Raw genomic sequence first — 16,378 nt, 5'->3', positions numbered from 1 at the left:
CAACCTTACAAACTGATTGGCCAAAGCCTGAACATCCAAAGAAAGTGGTCTCTCACCGACCGGAATATAAGCAAGACTGCCCATACTGGCTGACTTTCTACTCAAAGCATCGGCCACCGCATTGGCCTTTCCCGGATGAAATAAGATGGTGATATTATAGTCCTTTAATAGCTCCAACCACCTTCTCTGCCTCAAATTTAGCTCCTTCTGCTTGAACAAATATTGCAGACTCTTGTGGTCTGTGAACACCTCACATGACACGCCATATAGATAATGCCTCCAAATCTTCAACGCGTGAACAATGGCTTCTAACTCTAAATCATGAATTGGATAGTTCTTCTCATGAATATTCAACTAAAGTGAAGCATATGCAATGACCTTGCCATCCTGCATCAATACCGCACTAAGTCCAATACGAGATGCATCACAATAAACTGTATAAGGCGTTGAACCTGTGGGAAAAATCAACACTGGCGTCGTAGTCAAAGCTGACTTGAACTTCTGAAAGCTCACCTCACACTCGTCCAACCACCTGAATTGTGCACCCTTCTGGGTCAACCTGGCCATCGGGGCTGCAATAGACGAAAACCCCTCCACAAATTGACGATAATAGCCTGCCAATCCCAAGAAACTCAGGATCTCTGTAGTTGATGTTGGTCTAGGCCAGTTCTTGACTGCCTCAATCTTCTTCGGATCTACCTGAATACCCTTTGCTGATACAACATGACCCAAGAATGCAGCTAAACTCAACCAGAACTCACACTTCGAAAACTTTGCATACAACTGACTATCTCTCAATGTCTGGAGGACCACTCTCAGATGTTGCTCATGCTCCTCCCGACTGTGGGAATAGATCAAAATATCATCAATGAAGACTATCACGAACGACTTCAAGTAAGGCCTGAACACTTAGTTCATCAAATCCATAAAAGTTGTTGGGGAATTTGTCAACCCAAATGACATCACCAAGAACTCATAATGCCCGTACCGAGTGCGGAAAGTTGTCTTAGGGACATCAGATGCCCTAATCCTCAACTGATGGTAGCTAGATGTCAAGTCAATCTTCGAAAATACCTTGGCACCCTGAAGTTGATCAAACAAATCATCAATCCTCGGCAATGGATACTTATTCTTGATTGTAACCTTGTTCAACTACCGGTAATCTATACACATTCTCATCGATCCGTCCTTCTTCCTAACAAACAACACTGGCACACCCCAAGGCGAAATACTAGGTCTAATGAAACCTTTTTCAAGCAAGTCTTGCAACTGCTCCTTCAACTCTTTCAACTCAGGCGGGGCCATACGATACGGCGAAATAGAAATGGGCTAAGTGCCCGGAGCCAAATCAATGCAGAAGTCAATATACCTGTCGGGTGGCATACCCGGCAGGTCTGAAGGAAATACCTCAGGAAACTCACGAATAAAAGGCACAGAATCAATAGAAGGAACCTCGGTACTAGAATCATGAACATATGCCAAATAGGCCAAAACCCCTTCTCGACCATGCGCTAAGCCTTCATATATGAGATAACACTATGGGTAGAATGACTAGGAGTCCCTCTCCACTCTAAATAGGGTACACCCAGCAAGGCTAAGGTCACAGTCTTGGCATGACAGTCCAAGATAGCGTGGTAAGGTGATAACCTGTCCATCTCCAATATGACATCGAAATCAACCATGTCCAGAAGTAACAAATATACACGATTCTCAAGACCCCCAATCACAACTATACATGAATGATAGACACAATCTACCACAATAGAATCACCCGCCGGTGTAGACACATGTACAGGAACACTCAAAGAATCACTAGGCATGGCCAGATACGGTGCAAAATAAGATCACACATAGGAGTACATTGATCCTGGATCAAATAGAACTAAAGTATCTCTACTATAAACCAAAACCATACCTGTGATAACTGCATCGGAAGCCTCAGCCTCAGGCCTGGCTGAAAGAGCATAACATCGGGGCTGGGCCCCACCACCTTAAACTACATCTCTGGGATGGCCTGCTGCTGGCTGGCCTCCACCTCTAGCGGCCTGAACTCCACCTCTAATACCTCTACCTCTACCTCTATCTGGCTGGACGGGCTATAGAATACTCGGTGCCTGAACCATTGCATGGGAACCCTGATGCTGAGAGCTGCTCGATGCTCGAGGGCAAAACCTAGCAATGTGACCCATATCACCACAAGTATAACAAGCCCTCAGCTGCTGAGACTGTTAACCCTGACGACCTGAATGACCACCCCAAAAACTCTGGAGCGACGGTGCACTGATAGTATCTGGTGGTGCACTGTAGGACTACGGATCAGAATACTACATATGAGAACCACGGCCACCTGAAGCACCGTGAGAAAGCTGAAGTGCTGACTGAAAAGGCCTAGGAGGATAGCCTCTACCATACAAATCCCTGTCTCCAGACGAGGTACCACTGAATCTGCCTAAATGACGAGACCTCTTGTCAGACCCCTGACTACCTCCCTATGATAAAATCATCTCAACTCTCCTGGCCACATTGGCCTCCTCCTGAAAAGAAATCTCACTCCCCGTCTCCTTAGCCATCTGAAGTCGAATAGGCTGAATAAGCCCCTCAATGAACCTCCTCACTCACTCAATCTATCTCTCTTAGTGGGGAGTATAAGTAGAGCATGACGGGCCAAATCAATAAACCTAGTCTCGTACTGAGTAACAGTCATAAAACCATGTTGGAGACGCTCAAACTACCTCCGATAGATCTCTCTCTGAGTGACAGGAAGAAACTTCTCCAAAAATAGCTGAGAAAACTGCTCCCAAGTCAAAGTTGGTGACCCAACTGGTCTAGCCAAACAATAATCCCTCCACCAAGTCTTGGCAGATCCAAATAAGCAAAAAGTAGCAAAGTCGACCCCATTGATCTCCACTATCCCCATATTCCTGAGAACCTCATAACAACTGTCTAAATAATCCTGGGGATCCTCAGAAAATGCACCGCTGAAAGTGGTAGTGAAGAGCTTGGTGAACCTGTCCAATCTCCACAAAGCATCGGCAGACATAGTTGCTTCATCACTGGTCTGAGCTACCACACCCAGCTGAACTGCTCCAATTGGCTGAGTTGCTAGAGTCTGAAACTAGGGAGCCATCTGCTCCAGAGTGCGAGTAGTAGAAGTTTGGGATACTCCTCCAGCCTGAGAGATAGTTGGTACTACAGGAAGCAAGCCTGACTAGGTGACACTCTCCATAAGGCCCACTAGACGGACCAGAGCATCCTAGAGTACTGGGGTAGCAATAAACCCCTCTAAGACCTAAGTTGGGCCCACCAGAACTGCCTGGGACGGAACCTCATCATCAAACTCAACCTGAGGGTCCGCCGTTGATGTTGCTGCTCTGGGCTGAGCTCTGCTCCTACCTCGGCCTCGGCCTCACCCTCTACCCCTCATGGGAGCTGTTGTTGGGGGCTTGTACTGCTGATGAGTGGATGAGGAAGCGCGTATTCTCTCCATCTGCGAAAGAACAGTGTAGAAATTCAATTAGCATTCAGAAACCAAACCGCACGACAAGAAAGAGTAGATGTGAAGTTTTTCCTAACTCTGTAGCCTCTGGGGGATAAATACAGACGTCTTCATACCAATCTCTCAGACTCTACTAAGGTTGTTTGTTAATTGTGAGAACTATGTAACCTAGAGCTCTGATACTAACTTCTCACGACCCAGATTTTCTTGCCCTTGGGAGTCGTGATGGCGCCTACTAGTGAAAGCTAGGCAAGCCAACCGTTTGAACAAATTACCTTTTTTCCATTTTAATCCTTTAACAATGTAATCTGTCACACCTCCTTTTTCCGCACCCGCGAGGGCGCGAGGGAGTTTTTTCCAATTAAAGGACAATCGAAACGGGATTCGTTTATTTATTTCAGAGTCGCCACTTGGGAGATTTAGGGTGTCCCAAGTCACCAATTTTAATCCCTAATCGAGGAAAAGAATGACTCTATATTACAGTCTGCGTACCAGAAATCCGGATAAGGAATTCTGTTAACCCGTGAGAAGGTGTTAGGCATTCCCGAGTTCCGTGGTTCTAGCACGGTCGCTCAACTGTTATATTCGGCTTATTTATCTGATTTTATACAAGTATGAACTTATGTGCAAATTTTAACTTTTTACCGCTTTTATAATTATTATTTTAAAAGAATGTGAATATCATTTAAAACGTGTCTTTGGACTGCGTCACATGAAATGCACCCATAATCCGGAACATATTTTATTTGATGTTTTGGGATTTAGATTTGGGTCGCATGAAATGCACACCCAAGCTTAAGAAAGTAAATTATTAAACACGCGCCTAAAGAGACTATCGCGTTATTATTTTGGGGAGGCCGTGAAATTCGCTAAGCGACCCTCCTGAATTCTAAGTAATTTTTAACACAAGTATTTACTGAGGGCCCCGCAATTTGCATTATTTGTTTGTCGAGGCTCGTCTCATTTATTATTTTAAAAAAAGAATTTGCAACGTCATGGAAATGCATCTCAGACCACGTCACAGTCAATGTACCCGTGATTAGAGACACATTTCGATTTCATTGAGATTTGGATTTGGGTCACATAAATGTGCACCCGAGTTTAGGGAGATAACATTATTAAAGGCGCGTCTAAAGCAACTAGCGCATTATTATTTTTGGGGTAGGGCCGTGAAATTCGCTAAACGGCCCGACCCGGAATCTAAGTATTTAATGCATATATTTTTGTGAGGGCTCCGCAATCTGTGCATTTTTATTTTTTGACGAAGCTTGCCTCGTTTTTCTTTTTATTTTATTTTTTTTACTTTGCGATGGACATAGAATTTGCTAAAATGACACACTTAGGATTCTGATTTCAAAGGATTACTCCTACCAACGGTTTAAGCCCATATTTACGCAACTCCTAAGAGCATGGCACTAGACTATGTCCATTGAGCAAAATCGCGTAAAAATAAATCTATAACCTAACTTCAATGTTCCCTAATAATAAAAGTAACAGAAACAAAACTTAAACAAAACAACAACAAAAAGAAAACTAGGCATAATTATGCACCTTTTGCCAGAATCTCAACCATATGCTCATATCAAACGAAGCAAGTGAATAACCATATACATATGAGCAGGGAACAACTAAAAGTCTACTGAAGCAACGAGGGAAAATGTCAACAATGCCTCAAACAAATCTGGAAAAAAAACAACTAACCGCGAGGCAGCGTTATCCTTGAAACGCGACGAACCGTAGGCGGACCTTGACGCCTCGGACAGCGACCTCGACGTACCGGACCTCGACGAGCAAAACAACCTCACCGGACTGAAGCAACGGCTTGAGCTGCTCAACGACACAGCAACGCAGCAACTGGACATGCGAGTGGCGATTGGATAATCGCTTGGCATGGCGTGCTGGTTCGTCGCTGGGGAAGGAGGCGAGCTGGGTTTGGTTGATTGGTTGACGGACTGGTTGCGAGACGACGAGGGAGATGATGTCGTCGGAGCAGGTGGTCGTTTGGACGTGGTGTTCAGGTGACGACGGTTATGGCGTTGGAGTTTTGGAGGAGGGGGTTTGACGGGATGTTAGGTTGTTGCTGTTGGTCGTGGTGCTGGGGGAAGGTGACGGGCCTGTTTGGTGTTTGGTGATGGCGGGGAGCTGTGGAGGGTCGTTTGAGCAGTGACGAACGAAAGCGAAGCAGCAGGGCTCGTCGGATTTAATGGAGGAAGGAGGCGATGGTCGTTCGGACGTGGAGGAGTGGCGTCGCGACTGGTTTTGGGTTGCGACGGGTGTGATGGAGTTGGGAGGAGACGGGGTGGTTTGGGTGAGTTTGACGCTTGGTGGACTGGTTGTCGACTGATGTTTAGACCTCCGGTTTTGGTAGGGTTTTTCTGTTGGTTTTCTATTGAGGAGGAAGACGAGGCTACAGTGCCTTTTTCCAAATTTTTAAAATCTGTCCCCCTTTCAAAATGTTTTGCCCGTGCATTTGTAATGGTTTTTGCCCAGGGAAATGAGCCCCACGCGTGGTGGGGTTCGAGGCTTGTGTCCCCCACGCGTGGTGGGGTTCCCCATGTGTCGTGGACTCGGTTTATTATGGGCTAGGTCCGAAAATTAGGCCTAAAACCGGGTAGTTTGAACCCGAATATTATTCTTTTGCCCGGACCCGAGAAATAGGAACACGACGTTGCTCAACTAGTCCTATGTAAGCAAAATAACTAACAAAAATAAGACTAATATTTAAAACAAAACTATATTATTATTTTCTTAATATTTTTCGAGATTAAAAATAGCTACAAAATATTAATAAAACTATTTTTTGTAATTTTCGTTTTTATATGAAGATAAAATATAAAGTAATATTTTTGTATTTTTTCAAAAATTAAAATGACTACAAAACATTAATAGAACTATTTTTTGGTAATTTTCGAAATTATGTAAAGTACAAAATAAGGTACTATTTTTTGTATTTTTCAATTTTATGAGAAATACATAAGCTAAAAGTTTATGTATATATTTTTTGTAATTTTTCTTTTTGTAACGAAATAAAGTAAAAATAGTCAAAATAGGTATATTAGACCTAAATTACATATTTATGCTAAAAATGTGAAAATTCTCGGGGAGGGTCAAAAATCCGGTGTCTACAGCTGCCCCTCTTTGACTGGAAACACGAAGAGTTTTCCGACAAAGAACGACTAGACATGTTTTTGACCCGACCATTACTTGGACGGACTACACTAAGGGAAGGGAGGGAATGTGACTGAGCCCTGGTATCTGAGCCGCCTACATATCCTTGGTTATACAGGAATCAGGCCACGTGAAGTTCAGATATGAGAGATGGTGGAGTGTACCGAGGTGAAGAGCCGATCGAGGTTCCGTTCCGTTGAGGTTCCGGTCCGTGGTCCTATCATTACATCAAAAATGATAACTGAAAAAAGACTAACTAAACCTATCAGCTACTAGTTACAAGGATTCCTATCTCTAAGTCTTCTGAAACTTGATCTTGAGTCTTGAATGGTGCTTCATACAGACTTTGAATTTGAACCTTGATACTTGCTAGTTGTAGGTGCTAGTTCATGAGCAGATCACATCTGTTCTCCACATCCGTGCTTCGGATTCATTCATTTTTCTTTTTCTTTTTTTTTCTTTTTGTTTTTGTGACTAGCTTTTGTTGACCCTCTCAGACTGTTGACTCGCATTCTTGGGGCAAGCTTCTTGTTGCTTCTATCTTGGATTGAGTGCTGGGGATTTTTGTTGTAGCCTTCTGCCTTCCAATGGGTTACGGCTTGACTTTGAACGATCCCGCTGTTCTACAGGCGGACCCCTAACTTCTTCAATCTTTGACATATAACAACCTCCGCTCTACAGGCAGGCTCCTGACAACCAAAACAAACAACACAAATGAAATTTCCTAACCCAATTTGCACTAGGGAGGTTTGTGAGTCGTTAGCAAAATTGTAACCCACTGATACTGCTGATGCAGTGCTGAGAGTGAACTAAAGACTAGACTAGGATGTGCATCTCCTACGGGTAAAATCTCAATTTAGGAAGTGAGTCTCCTAAAATATAACCTGAAATGTATTCCTCTCGTTATACAGGTGGGCGCCTGAAATATGAAATGTAAAGACTGAAAAGTATGCCTCTGTTATATGGGCGGGCTCCCAATTTCAACACTTAAAAGTAAAGACTGAATGTATTCCTCTCGTTATACAGGTGGGCGCCTGTATTTAGGAAAACTAAACATTGATAATCTTAAGAAAACTAAAAATGACTCTTTTTTTTTTCAAATTCAAACGTTGTTTTTTTTTTCAACTTATCCTAGGAGAAAATTCGTCAGACTAGGATGTTTTTTTTTAATTATTATCTTAGGAGAAAGATTCATCAGACTAAGATTTTGATCCTAGGAGAAGGTTCGTCAGACTAGGTCTCTATCTTAGGAGAAAAATTCGTCAGACTAAGATTTTGATCCTAGGAGAAGGTTCATCAGACTAGGTCTTTTCTTTTTTGGTATCTTAGGAGAAAGATTCATCAGACTAAGATTTTGATCCTAGGAGAAGGTTCGTCAGACTAGGTCTCTATCTTAGGAGAAAAATTCGTCAGACTAAGATTTTGATCCTAGGAGAAGGTTCATCAGACTAGGTCTTGTTTTTTTGGTATCTTAGGAGAAAGATTCATCAGACTAAGATTTTGATCCTAGGAGAAGGTTCGTCAGACTAGGTCTCTATCTTAGGAGAAAAATTCGTCAGACTAAGATTTTGATCCTAGGAGAAGGTTCATCAGACTAGGTCTTGTTTTTTTTTTGGTATCTTAGGAGAAAGATTCATCAGACTAAGATTTTGATCCTAGGAGAAGGTTCGTCAGACTAGGTCTCTATCTTAGGAGAAAAATTCGTCAGACTAAGATTTTGATCCTAGGAGAAGGTTCATCAGAACTAGGTCTTGTTTTTTTGGTATCTTAGGAGAAAGATTCATCAGACTAAGATTTTGATCCTAGGAGAAGGTTCATCAGACTAGGTCTCTATCTTAGGAGAAAAATTCGTCAGACTAAGATTTTGATCCTAGGAGAAGGTTCATCGGACTAGGTCTTGTTTTTTTTTTTATCTTTAACAACCACTTAGGAGGAAATGCATCTCCTACGGGTGAAACTAAAACGAACTTAGGAGGAAATGCGTCTCCTAGGGGGTAAAACTTAAACTTAGGAGGAAATGCGTCTCCTATGGGTAAAACTTAAACTTAGGAGGAAATGCGTCTCCTATGGGTAAAAGTGAACTTAGGAGGAAATGCGTCTCCTATGGGTAAAACTTAAACTTAGGAGGAAATGCATCTCCTATGGGTGAAACTAAAACAAACCTAGGAGGAAATGCGTCTCCTATGGGTAAAACTAAAACAAACTTAGGAGGAAATGCATCTCCTATGGGGTGAAACTAAAACAATCTTAGGAGGAAATGCATCTCCTATGGGTAGAACTCTAATGATTTCAAACTAGGAAGTGCGTCTCCTATTAATGAAACCTTCGCTTTCTCTTTTTTTTTTTTTTTGAATTATTTTTTTTTTTTTGTGTCTTCCCTCGAAACTGTTGGGGATTATTTAGATGGGGATGACTTTCCTTTTCTTTTTCTTTTGTTTTTTATCTTTTTTTTTTGTTTTTCTTTTTATTATTCTTTTATTATTATTATTATTATTATTCTTTTTTTTTTTGTTTTGTTTTTGCATAGCTTCTTCCTTCGAAGACTACCTCCCTTGAGAGTCATTTTGCCTTTCCCCGAAAGGAACCGGTGAGGATACCGATTTTCCAACCTTGTGTTGGACTCCTCGAAACTGCTAGGGATAAAACTGTTGGGGAATTATTTACTTACCTGTTGGGGGGGTAAAATGTTATCAGCTGGGGGTGCCTGACATCCAGAAAATTTTCTAAATGGAAGGAAAATTTTCTGCCCCAGTTTGATAATATCCCTTGTGGCATGCAGTTCTGGCATCAATGCCATTTCCTTTACCTGCTTCAAATCAAACAAAATTTGTTAGTTTAAAACATGGCGGTTGGTTGTGATACTCCTACTGGGATGGCTTTCCCTTTTCTCCTTCCTTGCTCTGCATTCAACGACTTGTTGGGGATGATATTATGTGCTGGGGATAATCCCTTCCTGCTAGGGATATCCCTCTTCTTTTGTGGCATAGCTTGGAAACTGGCATTTCCCCGACCCTTTAGTCTAGTATGGATTTCGCCAAATCATGCTCACTGCTCTCCTTGCTTTGTTCACGGGCCTTGTCTTTGAGGTTTATAACCTTGGTTTTGGCAAGGATATCCCTCTTGACGCTCGTCAATCCTTTTGTCAATTCCCTATTGCTGGGGATATCTTTTTTGACACTGGCCTCGCGCTTGTTCCTCGCTGACTATACCACTTGGATATACTAGTCAGATCTCATTTTGGAAATCTGATGGCCTATTTTGAAGTCAATTCACACTTGTTCTGACCAAACAGACTCTATTGGGGATTTTTCTATGAAAGGAAAAAGTTAAAAGGGAACAGAATAAAGACAAAAGAAAAGATGACTCTTTAACAAAAGAAACTATAAATAAAAACCTATCAAATGCAGACACCGACTCTAATGGTCATGACATGCGCCTGTGACCTATCCTCTACCGTCAATCATCTTTCAAGATCTTCAATTGGTGATTCCCCATCTGATTCTCAATCTTATTCGACTTGTAGTGCCCGAAGGGTTTTCACTATCAAGTCTCTCTCATTTTTTGTTCTTTTCTCAGCTTTTCATCGCCTTATGGTGCCTGTGAAGGTTTTCACCAATAAGACTCTCTCATTTTATATCTCTCTCCAGCTGGGGGATTTGGAGTGTTGCTGGTACGACTCTTTCTGTTGGGGATTAGAGTCTTTTCTGTTGTGGAACAGAATGTTATGCTCGCCGGTAAGACTCTCATTTGTCTGACTTGGCATCTTTTGAAGACTAGTCAGAAGGTCTTTCTTTGGACCGTAATGTGGGTTTTGGATAGGGCTAGAAAAAAAAGGTATTAAGGCTCAAAAATGCATTAATTTCGGGTTATTAATTACAACTTTCGGAACTAGATTTATTTACAACAACGTAACCTTTGCCCCAGTTTCTTGCTTGGGGATATTTTAATTGATTGTTTTTCATTTTTCAAAACTATGACCGAGCCGTGAAGCGCCTACGTATCCTTTTTGAGGAATCAGGTCAAACGTAGTTCCCAATTCCTCTTTTTCATTTGACTTTCTTTTTTTTTTCTTTGTTATCATTTTCTTTTCTTTTTATCTTTTGCTTTTTTTTTCTTGCTTTTTTTTGTTTGTTGTTGTTTTGCCATTCTTTTTTTTTTATCTTCCATGTTCGCATCTTCTAGTCGTTGCTACTGATTCCGAACGAGGGGTATGAAAGAAAAGTAAGTAAGGCTCAAAAGGGGTAACGAAGGATAAAGTGTTTAGGTAGCAGAACAAAATGTCTTCGTCATTCCAGTCTTCAAAACAAACCAAGTGCAAACAACACAATTTAAATTTATAGTCTCTTCTGATGGTGCTTGACTCGACAACTATATTCAACATCTGTTTGTTCATTTGTCACTTCTAAAGCACCGTTGGGCGACACTCTCATTCTCATTATTATGAACGACCCTCATGCCAATTTGGCGAATCTTTGCTTTTTAACGGTTTTCTTTGTGTTTAACTTGCCCCAGTTCCATATGACTCGAGCTCTGAATAATCTCAACCGTCCTTATTTCCTTTAAATGCTTTGATCACCTTCCCAGGGTTTCATGATTAACTTTTAAGATTAGGCCCGAAGTGTGTGCATGTCAGGTCACTAGAATCGGTAGTGAACAAAAATGATAAAATGACTAAACAAAAAGATGACTGGGAATAATCAAAGACCGGATTTTGCATTAGACTACCGGCGAAATGGTTTGAATAAAAAACAAAACAAACCGGAATAAAATCCTAAACAACCTGGACAAAACTTGAAACAAACCGCTATGACGAAAAAATGGAAAGATAAGAAGGTTTGACACAGGACAAAATCCGAATTACAATCCTAATAATCAGAACAACAGAAATGACAACCAAATAAGCCACCAAATGCCTCTTTCTTGCTAACCAAGGAACGGAGCGTCCTCCCACTTTATCAAAACTGGCATCTTAGCCACTAAGCTTTGCATTAGTATTGTCAAGACCATTGCCAGCTTCAATATCATCAACCTCCGTCAACAAGTTCCCGATAGGATTTGAGTGTTTCTGTTATCAGGCCTGATCCCCGCAAAGCGTGCTTTTGGATCTTTTATTCCCGGCTTACCACAAACCAACCACCTTCTTTCTTTGTGATTCAAACAAAACAGGTTAGAATGGACTCAGTCGGTCCTCATTATTGACAACATCTCTTTTTTCTTTCTTTTTTCATTCATTTTTCCTTTTTCTTCTTTTTTTCTTTTTCTTTTTCATTTTTTTTCATTCTTTTTTTTTGTTTTTCTTTTGTTGTGGTCGAATCTTATGGAGATTGCCTACATATCATGACCCCGCATGAATCAGACCTTGCGTAGTTCGGAGCAATAAAAGATAAACAATAATGAACATTTTTCTTTTATGGGAACTGTTGTTGGGGGCTTGTGCTGCTGATCAGTGGATGAGGAAGCGCGTGTTCTCTCCATCTGCGAAAGAACAGTGTAGAAATTCAATTAGCATTCAGAAACCAAACCGCACGACAGGAAAGAGTAGATGTGAAGTTTTTCCTAACTCTGTAGCCTCTGGGGGATAAATACAGACGTCTTCATACCAATCTCTCAGACTCTACTAAGGTTGTTTGTTAATTGTGAGAACTATGTAACCTAGAGCTCTGATACTAACTTCTCACGACCCAGATTTTCTTGCCCTTGGGAGTCGTGATGGCGCCTACTAGTGAAAGCTAGGCAAGCCAACCGTTTGAACAAATTACCTTTTTTCCATTTTAATCCTTTAACAATGTAATCTGTCACACCTCCTTTTTCCGCACCCGCGAGGGCGCGAGGGAGTTTTTTCCAATTAAAGGACAATCGAAACGGGATTCGTTTATTTATTTCAGAGTCGCCACTTGGGAGATTTAGGGTGTCCCAAGTCACCAATTTTAATCCCGAATCGAGGAAAAGAATGACTCTATATTACAGTCTGCGTACCAGAAATCCGGATAAGGAATTCTGTTAACCCGGGAGAAGGTGTTAGGCATTCCCGAGTTCCGTGGTTCTAGCACGGTCGCTCAACTATTATATTCGGCTTATTTATCTGATTTTATACAAGTATGAACTTATGTGCAAATTTTAACTTTTTACCGCTTTTATAATTATTATTTTAAAAGAATGTGAATATCATTTAAAACGTGTCTTTGGACTGCGTCACATGAAATGCACCCATAATCCGGAACATATTTTATTTGATGTTTTGGGATTTAGATTTGGGTCGCATGAAATGCACACCCAAGCTTAAGAAAGTAAATTATTAAACACGCGCCTAAAGAGACTATCGCGTTATTATTTTGGGGAGGCCGTGAAATTCGCTAAGCGACCCTCCTGAATTCTAAGTAATTTTTAACACAAGTATTTACTGAGGGCCCCGCAATTTGCATTATTTGTTTGTCGAGGCTCGTCTCATTTATTATTTTAAAAAAAGAATTTGCAACGTCATGGAAATGCATCTCAGACCACGTCACAGTCAATGTACCCGTGATTAGAGACACATTTCGATTTCATTGAGATTTGGATTTGGGTCACATAAATGTGCACCCGAGTTTAGGGAGATAACATTATTAAAGGCGCGTCTAAAGCAACTAGCGCATTATTATTTTTGGGGTAGGGCCGTGAAATTCGCTAAACGGCCCGACCCGGAATCTAAGTATTTAATGCATATATTTTTGTGAGGGCTCCGCAATCAGTGCATTTTTATTTTTTGACGAAGCTTGCCTCGTTTTTCTTTTTATTTTATTTTTTTTACTTTGCGATGGACATAGAATTTGCTAAAATGACACACTTAGGATTCTGATTTCAAAGGATTACTCCTACCAACGGTTTAAGCCCATATTTACGCAACTCCTAAGAGCATGGCACTAGACTATGTCCATTAAGCAAAATCGCGTAAAAATAAATCTATAACCTAACTTCAATGTTCCCTAATAATAAAAGTAACAGAAACAAAACTTAAACAAAACAACAACAAAAAGAAAACTAAGCATAATTATGCACCTTTTGCCAGAATCTCAACCATATGCTCATATCAAACGAAGCAAGTGAATAACCATATACATATGAGCAGGGAACAACTAAAAGTCTACTGAAGCAACGAGGGAAAATGTCAACAATGCCTCAAACAAATCTGGAAAAAAAAACAACTAACCGCGAGGAAGCGTTATCCTTGAAACGCGACGAACCGTAGGCGGACCTTGACGCCTCGGACAGCGACCTCGACGTACCGGACCTCGACGAGCAAAACAACCTCACCGGACTGAAGCAACGGCTGAGCTGCTCAACAACACAGCAACGCAGCAACTGGACATGCGAGTGGCGATTGGATAATCGCTTGGCATGGCGTGCTGGTTCGTCGCTGGGGAAGGAGGCGAGCTGGGTTTGGTTGATTGGTTGACGGACTGGTTGCGAGACGACGAGGGAGATGATGTCGTCGGAGCAGGTGGTCGTTTGGACGTGGTGTTCAGGTGACGACGGTTATGGCGTTGGAGTTTTGGAGGAGGGGGTTTGACGGGATGTTAGGTTGTTGCTGTTGGTCGTGGTGTTGGGGGAAGGTGACGGGCCTGTTTGGTGTTTGGTGATGGCGGGGAGCTGTGGAGGGTCTTTTGAGCAGTGACGACGAAAGCGAAGCAGCAGGGCTCATCGGATTTAATGGAGGAAGGAGGCGATGGTCGTTCGGACGTGGAGGAGTGGCGTCGCGACTGGTTTTGGGTTGCGACGGGTGTGATGGAGTTGGGAGGAGACGGGGTGGTTTGGGTGAGTTTGACGCTTGGTGGACTGGTTGTCGACTGATGTTTAGACCTCCGGTTTTGGTAGGGTTTTTCTGTTGGTTTTCTATTGAGGAGGAAGATGAGGCTACAGTGCCTTTTTCCAAATTTTTAAAATCTGTCCCCCTTTCAAAATGTTTTGCCCGTGCATTTGTAATGGTTTTTGCCCAGGGAAATGAGCCCCACGCGTGGTGGGGTTCGAGGCTTGTGTCCCCCACGCGTGGTGGGGTTCCCCATGTGTCGTGGACTCGGTTTATTATGGGCTAGGTCCGAAAATTAGGCCTAAAACCGGGTAGTTTGAACCCGAATATTATTCTTTTGCCCGGACCCGAGAAATAGGAACACGACGTTGCTCAACTAGTCCTATGTAAGCAAAATAACTAACAAAAATAAGACTAATATTTAAAAAAAAACTATATTATTATTTTCTTAATATTTTTCGAGATTAAAAATAGCTACAAAATATTAATAAAACTATTTTTTGTAATTTTCGTCTTTATATGATGATAAAATATAAAGTAATATTTTTGTATTTTTTCAAAAATTAAAATGACTACAAAACATTAATAGAACTATTTTTTGGTAATTTTCGAAATTATGTAAAGTACAAAATAAGGTACTATTTTTTGTATTTTTCAATTTTATGAGAAATACATAAGCTAAAAGTTTATGTATATATTTTTTGTAATTTTTCTTTTTGTAACGAAATAAAGCAAAAATAGTCAAAATAGGTATATTAGACCTAAATTACATATTTATGTTAAAAATGTGAAAATTCTCGGGGAGGGTCAAAAATCCGGTGTCTACAGCTGCCCCTCTTTGACTGGAAACACGAAGAGTTTTCCGACAAAGAACGACTAGACATGTTTTTGACCCGACCATTACTTGGACGGACTACACTAAGGGAAGGGAGGGAATGTGACCGAGCCCTGGTATCTGAGCCGCCTACATATCCTTTGTTATACAGGAATCAGGCCACGTGTAGTTCAGATATGAGAGATGGTGGAGTGTACCGAGGTGAAGAGCCGATCGAGGTTCTGTTCCGTTGAGGTTCCGGTCCGTGGTCCTATCATTACATCAAAAATGATAACTGAAAAAAGACTAACTAAACCTATCAGTTACTAGTTACAAGGATTCCTATCTCTAAGTCTTCTGAAACTTGATCTTGAGTCTTGAATGGTGCTTCATACAGACTTTGGATTTGAACCTTGATACTTGCTAGTTGTAGGCGCTAGTTCTTGAGCAGATCACATCTGTTCTCCACATCCGTGCTTCGGATTCATTCATTTTTCTTTTTCTTTTTTTTTATTTTTGTTTTTGTGACTAGCTTTTGTTGACCCTCTCAGACTGTTGACTCGCATTCTTGGGGCGAGCTTCTTGTTGCTTCTATCTTGGATTGAGTGCTGGGGATTTTTGTTGTAGCCTTCTGCCTTCCAATGGGTTACGGCTTGACTTTGAACGATCCCGCTGTTCTACAGGCGGACCCCTAACTTCTTCAATCTTTGACATATAACAACCTCCGCTCTACAGGCAGGCTCCTGACAACCAAAACAAACAACACAAATGAAATTTCCTAACCCAGTTTGCACTAGGGAGGTTTGTGAGTCGTTAGCAAAATTGTAACCCACTGATACTGCTGATGCAGTGCTGAGAGTGAACTAAAGACTAGACTAGGATGTGCATCTCCTACGGGTAAAATCTCAATTTAGGAAGTGAGTCTCCTAAAATATAACCTGAAATGTATTCCTCTCGTTATACAGGTGGGCGCCTGAAATATGAAATGTAAAGACTGAAAAGTATGCCTCTGTTATATGGGCGGGCTCCCAATTTCAACACTTAAAAGTAAAGACTGAATGTATTCCTCTCGTTATACAGGTGGGCGCCTGTATTTAGGAAAACTAAACATTGATAA

The sequence above is a fragment of the Nicotiana tabacum genome, chromosome 8 (genome assembly GCF_000715075.1).
Source record: "Nicotiana tabacum cultivar K326 chromosome 8, ASM71507v2, whole genome shotgun sequence".
Taxonomy (NCBI): domain Eukaryota; kingdom Viridiplantae; phylum Streptophyta; class Magnoliopsida; order Solanales; family Solanaceae; genus Nicotiana; species Nicotiana tabacum.
Note: the sequence above shows the minus strand (reverse complement) of the source record.